The sequence below is a fragment of the Barbus barbus genome (genome assembly GCF_936440315.1).
Source record: "Barbus barbus genome assembly, chromosome: 6".
Classification (NCBI taxonomy): domain Eukaryota; kingdom Metazoa; phylum Chordata; class Actinopteri; order Cypriniformes; family Cyprinidae; genus Barbus; species Barbus barbus.
Genome location: NC_136734.1, coordinates 38,002,794 through 38,012,458, shown reverse-complemented (window position 1 = coordinate 38,012,458; position 9,665 = coordinate 38,002,794).

Genomic DNA, 9,665 nt, shown 5'->3' with positions numbered 1-9,665 from the left:
GATAAAAGAGAGTGCATAAAAGGTTGGGAGAGATGAGGCAGATAATGGATGAAAGACGAAAAAAAGAGAGAGAGAGAGAGAGAGAGAGATGGGGAGGTAGGCGAAGGCTGTTGGTGGGGGTTTATATGACTCTCTCTCTCGTGTGTCTGGCAGACCAATAAACATATCATACTTCCATAAAGGTGGAGCACAAAAGATGGACTGAAGAGAGAGGCAGGCTAATCTTTAAATCCTCCAGCAGCCTGTCTAACACTGACTCTCCAAGGTCAGTTTATAAATGAGCAAACAGACGGAGAGGAGAAATCATACTAGAGAGTGTGGGAAAAGCGTGAAACTTCACCCAAACACACTCACACATGTAAAATTCAGCATTGAGCTTTAATCAAAATTTCAAGCAACCTTCCTTCAACCTTGAATTAACAGAGGAGACTGAAAGAACCTATCAGAAAGAAAAAAATACAAATGAAATCTCTTTAATGTAAACTATTTAAACCACCCTAGTGAAAAATAAATATACTTAAATGTATTTTAAATACATTTATCTCATGCTAAGTATAATACAAATACATTTTCATATTTATATACCTAATAAAATGTCCTGCAATTGTACTTTTAGTATACTAAACTAAAGTCTGCTAAATTGGAACAACTAATTTTGTACTTAATGCACTTTAATTGTGCGGAAGTAGTGCTGAAGTCAAATATACTTAGTATATGTGATTGTGAGTGGAACTATTGCAAATATACTTGGAGGTACACTTTATTTATTTTGCATTTAAAGACCGATATTATTCAAAGATTATACGATCCTCATAAAAAGTGACTTTAAAACACTTTCACATTTCACTTCATATTAAGAAATGTGAATTGTGCACATGTAGTATAACAAATAAAGTTTAATTTTAATTTTTATATCAGTAAGTCTCAAGTTATCTGTCAGTAAATTTGTTAATAGAGTTGAACTATACTTAGTATGAAATAAATTGTATTTTAAGTATATAATGTTTTTTGTAGGGCAGGGTTTAGTTATTTTATATTGATGCAGTTTTTAAGAGCTCATGTTGTTTTAATATCATTGCGATACAACTACTTTTTACTATAATTTTTAATCAATTTTTATTTATATATTCTGTTTTCATTTTAGTTAAAGTTTTAATATTTTAGTTGTGGTTTTACAATTTACTCGTACTTTCAATTTTATATACTTTTATCAAGTATCAAGTTGAACTAATGAAAATGAGAAAAAATTAATTATATATTTTTTCATGTTTATTTTATTTAAAGCTGCAGTCCGTAAGTTTTGCCTCTTTGTCGCCATCTCTGTTGAAACCCTGGTATTGCAGCCATGTGCTCAATTATCTTGCTTGCTTGGGTTGTGAGTTGGCACGGCTCCGACGCGGATGAATCTAATGTTTTGAGGTGAATGTGTAGCTGTCAGTCACCACACCGATGTGAATCAAACACATAGTAATCACAGACTCTAGCCTACGTCTTGGAATATATGACCCAAATTAGAATTTTCACCGTATCCTGTCAACAGAACAAGTAAAGAACAAGTCTGCCACGTTTGTTCTGACCAACTGAGGGAAAAAAGCATTACAATAAATCTCGCTACCAATGGTGATTAAATCTAACGATCGGTTAGCTCATATCACATCAAACCGTGCAAATTATTAATTTGTTATACTTTATTCTCAAATTATTAATGTTAACAACATCAGCATAGCGTGACTATGGGTAGTGTGTATTAACATGAAGATTTCAGTTTCTGTACAGTCTAATCTAATTGTCATGCCATTCGAATTTCATATTAAGAAATTATTTTAACCCAAAAAGCTAACTATGCTCCCTTCGAAATGTTTCTCTTTAAAATTCAAATCTTGTGTAATCCCAGGCTATCTGTAATCAGAAGCACGTTTAAAACTGGAATATAATTTAATTCACATGTGTTTCATAAACACATAATCCTTTCTGGATCATCAAAATGATACATTTAATTATTCCAGCCGCTGTGAGAAAAGATACCCTACTAGCCGGGACAACTTCTTTATGTTTACAGACGTGACGTAATGACGCAGTGCCATGCTTAAATTTCCCGCGAAAACCTACCTGTACCACTCAAATTAGAAAACATTATTATAAGCTAACCGTTGTGAATCGGGCTAAAGTAAGGCGATAGTTTTGAACACTAGCTGGTTATGTACTTAAATATTGATTTTGGATCATTTGTAACCAAAAAATGTTATGGACTGCAGCTTTAACATAAAATGGTTTTAGTTTTAGTTAACTAATAACCGTGGCTCATATTCATTTAATACATGGTGCATTTGTACTTTTGTAATTCATTTAGGAACATTTGAAATGAACCAGTCAGGGTAAAAGGTGACTAAATATGATAAAAAACAATAGAGTGAGATGGTAGAAATGCTTTCCTATTTACAGTCACAAGAATCTTGATGTTGAGATATATATATACACACAACTTTGTCTCTATCATAAATTCTCCTACAAGAAAACTAAGATAAACACATCTTAAAGTTGATACTCAAATAAAACACTATTGGAGAACTCCATTAAGTCTCTTGAGCTACTTGTGAGCAAATTAATCCTCTGTGAAAGTTCCTCACATGCTGACCTGAAGTAAACCTGGACAGGCCTGTCAGCAGGGTTTGTTCTGGGTGAGAGTTGGTGTAGAGAGAGCCAAATTACTTCTAATGAGCTTTAATGAAGGGCGCACTTTAGGGACGGATTGTACAGGGTGGTATTGTGGGTGGATTTTCATGAAGGATTTAGTTCTATTCCAGACCAGGTTGGTAGGATGTCGGGGTGCACTTCCTGTCTTTCGAGCTTCATGTGCAGCAGTGTAATTTGTCCAGCCTGGGGCTTAAGCAGCAAAGGAGGAAACAGCAGAGATCCCATTAGAATGGCCTTCCTGCTGCAGGAAAATTGCTAAATATTAATCAAACATTGATTAAAGTGTTAAATCCTGGACTCATTATTCACATTTTCCTACTATGTCCCTTGCTTGCCATATTCTCCGCGCTCCATTGTATTTTAGGTTCTCTCCTCTTCCACTTTTCTATTCAGTATTCAGGGTGGGAAAAGCTGAACGAGTACACACAGGGGACTAAGAGAAAGATCTGAAGCTCAATAATACTTGTGCCATTGTTCAGGGCTTGTACTTGGTGGAGTAAGAGAAAATAAATCCACAAAGGTCACAATAACACATTCTCACAGCTGCCAAAAAAAAAAAATGCAGGAAGATAGATGGACGGGTAGATAGATACATAGATAGAGAGCGATATGGGGACACTATGTTGACTTTGACGGATGAAAAGTTTTAGTGGTGAAGCAAATTTTTACTGCCGCAGTGAAACCACCCCGAGGGCTTATTGTAGACTAACAATATTTGCAATGGTCAATTCTGTGTGAAAAAAAAATACAGACATGAATCTGCTAAAACAGCATTTTATCATTGATGTTTTTGAATGTAGCAGCAGCCTACACACTTTCAAGCTCTAGAAAATAGTAACAGAACAATATAAGGTGAATTTGGTATCCATAAAATTGACTTTTTATCCCTCACAGTGTGAAACTAATGGAGAAAATGAATGCTTGGCTGAACAATCTAACCCTAAAGTTAGGCTTTAACGCATGGATCTTAAACTCAAAATCACTGTCCAGACAATGAGAGCTATACAGTTATAGATTTATACAGAGCTATACAGTTATAGATTGAGATGAACTGAAAATCCAAGTGACTCATTTGTCCTTCATATCTACCATACTGTCTGTATGTTTAGTGTGCAAATAAACCTGAGATCGTATTCAAAGGCAACAATCAGTTTTCTCGTAGCAAGAAGAGACAAGAAGCATCAAGCTAGCTTTGGAACAGTCAGAAGTTATCTAAACATATAAGGCACTAAAAAACACAGAAATCAATTCTAACATATGATATTTGTAAATAAAATATTTTCCATCAATTGAGAGCATGTCGCAACAAGTGCTTCAGTGCAGCCTTTTTTCCCCAATTGATTCGTTGCTATTAACTGTATATTTAGTTTTAATATAATGCATGGTTTTATAATAAACACTTAATTGTTATATTAAAACGGTATTAATTTGATTAATATTTCTGTCAGGATTGTGGACTGTTTTGCTCCCCATGTGTTTCCAGTTTTTCCCTCATGTTGATTGCATTAATTTGACTCCAGGTGTGTCTCGTTCCTCCCTGATTGTCCTGTGTATTTAGGTCTTGTCCATTCAGTTAGTGTTTGTTGGTTCTAAACGTCTTTCCATGTGTTCCTGTGTCTCGTACCTGTGTGGCCTATTAAAGACCGTGTTTTTGAAGTACTCCTCGCTTCCTTGCTCCCTGGGAAAGTGTGACAATTTCAACAATGACTTCAACAAAGACTTTCAAATAAAAATTTTTTTTTTTTTTACTTTGTATTGATCAAAATATACCGGAAGAAATTTGTTTTTTTTTTTGTTTGTTTTTTTTTTACAAAAATATGAAGTAGCACAGCTGTTTTTAGCAAATACAAAATATTTCTTGAGCACCAGATCATCGTATTAGAATGAAGGATCATGTGACCCTGAAGACCGTTTTAAATGACTGCAGAAAATTAAACTTTGCCATTACAGGAAAAAAAAATAAAATAAAGGAATATCACAATAGAAAGAATTTTATATTGTAATATTTCACAGTATTACTGTTTTTACTGTATGTTTGATTGAATAAATCTTACCAAGCCCAAACCTTGTAATGTCTGTGGATATAGCAATTGTTTAACAACCCTATAAAGAGAAGGACATGACAATATTCAAGACAAAACAAATAAATTGCAAACAGTGAAAATTGATTAACAGACCAAATTTAATTATGAGCACTTGGAGGGCTGCATGAAGCAATGTCACGGGCCGATAGTTTGAAACTTTAATGCACAAGAATTGGAAAAAGGAAACGCTCCATTTGACAAACAACCACATGAAAACCCTAATGAGGCAGAAAGACGAAAACAAACCCTACTTTTACGAACGGGATTCAGTCGTGTCCCTCGTTCTATTTCATTTTATCTCTGTAGCCGGTCAAGAGCACACGGCTACGTTTACAGGCACTGTCGCATTTTAAAATTGAATCTCTGACTGTTTTTTCGCAGAGAGCTTACACCGGGATAAAACTCACCATGCAGGTTTTATTCCTCGCTTTATCTATCCTGCCTTTAGTTTAAGTAAAAAAGCTTCCTGCTGCAAGCTATTATGGAGCAATAAAGAAGCAATTTATGAGTTTATCAATAAGAAACGTTTAGATTTCCTCACTGAATGGGAAAAGAAAAGCAGAAACGTGAAACAATAGGGAAGCCAACGTAAGAGTCCAACAATCGGATTCTGCTGAGGTGAGCTGTTCGCCGCACTTCATTCATAGTTACTTCTTCAGAGCTACTACACGTCCACTCGTCCTTCAGCATATGACAGACATTCAACCTCAGACATTAAAATCATTACACTTGTGCAGACAAGTCAGCGTAGCAGGGCAGAAGTGGATCAGACCGGCTGCGTGGCTTTGCATTAGAAAACGTCTAATAGTTTGGCTGTTTCCCAAAGTCTCGAAAACAAAAAAATAAAAACGCCTCACTCGCATGAGCATTCAGCAAGCCGTGTAAAAGTCATTTCCACACTGGCTGCGCAGCCGGGGAGGATCGGGCCTGTTAATCTGTTTCAGATCCTTTACAGAACCGCATCTTAGAGAGAAGGAGCGAGCGAGGGAAAACACTGCACCTGAGTAATCCGCATTTGAAACAAGCTATACATCACGCAGATGGGAAAGCAGGGGAGAGAAGAGAGAAAAAACTGGCACGGATGGTGAGCAGAAGTAACCGTTAGCTTCCTCTCATCTCTTTGCCATGGGATACCAAAGTCTTTGCTCTATTTCTGTCGAACAAACTACCCAGGCCTGGAAAAAAAAAACAAAGTCTTGTGCTTATTAAGACATCATTTGTCTTACTTTATTGGCCCGTTATAATGAGGGAGAAGCGTGTGGGTGGTTATGTGGTGTCCTGCCCCCTGTGTAGGACACCATCTATCTTTGCACAAAGCACCCAGCTCAGCTGCTCCGAATCTCCACGTATGTGTGATTACAATATTTGTGTGATTAATCACAGCAATGTGACATTCTGTGTCATAACCCCACGCTGCTGTCGAGAATGTAGTGGTGACCGATTTTTAAATAAACTGTGCGCAGTGGAACAAAGTTCACTATGGATTTTATTGCCTGAACGTGGAGACAGAATTCAGTGTCCTGCATTTCAAATGCCTTGTACTGTATGTGCGGCAACACTTCCTAAATTACAAGTGCTAAAATGTCACTGAAGTGCTCGAATTTAAATGGCTCTGAAGCTCTCCTGTGAATATGGAGAACATATGATGTTAAGAATCTAAGAGAAGGCGGTCTAGTTTAGTCAAATGTGAATTTGGAAGAAGTAAAACTTTAGCAGACATTCAAGATAACACGGTCTACCTGAATCTGATTCTGATTCTGATATATAAGTCTTAACCAGTCGATACGTTTCCAGTCTCAGGACATTGGTAAACATAATACCAGCCAATCAGTTCATATCTGAAGTTTAATATACAGCTGTAGTAGGATGCGTAATGATTGATTTGCTTTTTGAAAGTTTGACACCATCAAATTTGGTATGGTTTGATGAAAGATAAAGAGTTAAAAGCATATATTAGCTAAAAGACTAGTTGATCGTTTGGGGTAAACTAGCATATACACTAACCTCTCTAAAGTTTGAGGTCAGTAACATTTTTTTAATGTTTTGAAAAAAGTCTCTTATACTAACCAAGGCTGCATTTATTTGATCAAAAAAAGTATTATTACAATAAAAAATGTGAAAATATTTTGTGATGGCAAAGCTGGTTTTTCAGCAGCATAATCCAGTATTGATTCTTAAGAAATCATTTTAATATGCTGATTTAGCACTAAAGAATAATTTATTATTATTATTATTATTATCTGTGATGACAGATATACTGCTTAATATTTTGTAGAAACATGACGTTTTAAAAATATTTTAAATAGAACTGTTTTTCTTGTCTCATTTGATCATTTTAAACAAGCTTGCTGATTAAAAGCATTATTTTCTTACTGGCCCAAAACTTTGAATGGTAGTGTACATACTCTCAAAGCTACCAGGCCACAAAACAGCAATTGCATTTCCTTTAAAGCGATTGTCACTAGTTTCTATTAATGCAGATATCATTAAAAAGCCACTAAAGTAGTCTGACAAGCATGCCTCTTCTATCAAGAGCAGCAAGCAAGCAATAACCATATCAAGGCCGCATTATTAGCACACTAATCAAGAGGTGTGTGGATGTATTAACATGCTAATGGCTCAATCACAATGTCTTCTGAATAGAAGAGAGGGAAGAGAGAGGAACTCTATTGCTGGACCTATAAAATTCACAGAGAGCTAATTGTTACATACCTCAGAAAATCACAAATAACTCAATCTTTCACTCATCTCTCTTCAAGCTGGGTCCCCTGCTTCCCAAGCTATGGGTCTATAAATACACAGTATTCATTAGCAGAAGGAGAGAGTCGTGATAAAAGGGTGAGAATGTTAAAAATGAAACAAACCAAACATTACACTTACATTAAACCTGCATTTTAAGATCAAACCAGCATGAAGACTGGCGTGATGAAGATTAGGAGTGAAGAGGATTAACATCTCATACAGGTATAAACTATTTCTTCTTAAAACACTTTAAGAAGGTTCCACTTCTTAACATGAACTAAGAATGAAAAATAGTTCTCAAGCATGTATTAATGTTAACGTTAATTTCAACATTTAATTTCGATATTTTAAATATAAATAGTTAATCTGTTATTTAATGGAACTGAGCTGAGATGACTAACTAATGTTAACTAATGGGACCTTATTGTAAAGTTTTACCACCGTTTCTTAAAGTACAGATACAGCAAAACACACACAAACAGACATAAACAGCTCAAATCTCGCATTAGATTTCAAAGTGCAACATTTCAATAAATATGCAATTAAATGTTTTTAGCAGTAAAAAAACTGAAATGTGAATTTAGCGTCATACAAAACCAATCCAAAACCAATTTTCAGTTACCACTGCCACTGTAGAAATTCTTCATTTTCTTTTAGCCATGTTTTTGGAAGTATCCAGAAACATCAGGCTGCAAGTGAGTAGTATTTACAGTTGATCACATGATCTTAAAATAGTGAAAAATAAAATGAATCCGGTTTTATGCTACTGATGACTGAAATCTTCAGTAGATTCCTTCAAATGATTTGCACGACGATATATATATATATATATATTATATACATATACTGTAGATACACACACACACACACACACACGGGTGCATCTAAAAACACTAGAATGTGAAAAAGTTCATTATTTTTTGTACCTTATTTCAAAATATCATATTTAAAATATTCTAGTTTCATTACATGTTCAGTAAAACATTTCAAAAGTTTTACCGAGCCACTTCTGAAACAGAAACAACGTCAGAAGCATCTTACCTGGGCTGTGGAGAAAAAGAACTGGACTGTTGCTCAGTGGTCCAAAATCCTCTTTCCTTGCTCAAGGGCACCTCAGTCGTGGTAATGAAGGTGGAAGAGAGCGCTGTAGATTCACTCCCCCCACCTACAATTCCTGCTGGACCTGAGACTCGAACCCTCAACCTTTGGGTTACGAGTCCGACTCTCTAACCATTAGGCCAGGACCCTAAAGTAAACTATGGAATCTGTGGGATATTTTCCCATAGATTAAACTAAAATATGGAATCTATGGGATATTTTCAAGAGAAAGATGAGAAACAGTCGATCCAACAATCCAGACGAGCTGAAGACTCAATAGGGCCTCAGCAGAGCCACAGGCTGATCGCTTCCATGCCATTCCTCACTGATGCTGGAGTTTGTGTTAAAGGAGCCCCGACCAAGTATTGAGTGCATAAATGAACATACTTTAACTTGAACTTTTCTGTTTTGCAAATCCTTTTTTGACTGATTTTAGGAAATATTCTAATATTTTGAGATACTGGATTTTTGACTTTCATGAGCTATAAGCTCTAATCATCAAAATAAAAAAATAAAAAACTTGAAATGTTTTACTTTGCATGTAATGAATCTAGAATATATGAAAGAATATATTCACGATATTCAAATTTTTTGAGATACACACACACACACACACACACACACATGTTGGGACTCTTCATAGGCGTAATGGTTTTCATACTGAACAAACTGTGTGTGCTATTGCCCTACACCAACCCTACACCTAAATTTAGCCCTCACAGGAGACTTTGTGTATTTTTAGATTTTCAAAAAAAACACCATTTAGTATGTTTTTTAAGCCTGAATTACGGGGACATAGGTAGTGTCCTCATAAACCACCTTCATATTGTAATACCTCTGTCATACCCATGTCATTATACAAATTTGTGTCCTCATAAACCACACACACACACACACACACACACATACATATATATATATATATATATATATATATATATACATACAGGTGCTGGTCATAAAATTAGAATATCATGAAAAAGTTGATTTATTTCACTAATACCATTCAAAAAGTGAAACTTGTATATTAGATTAATTCATTACATA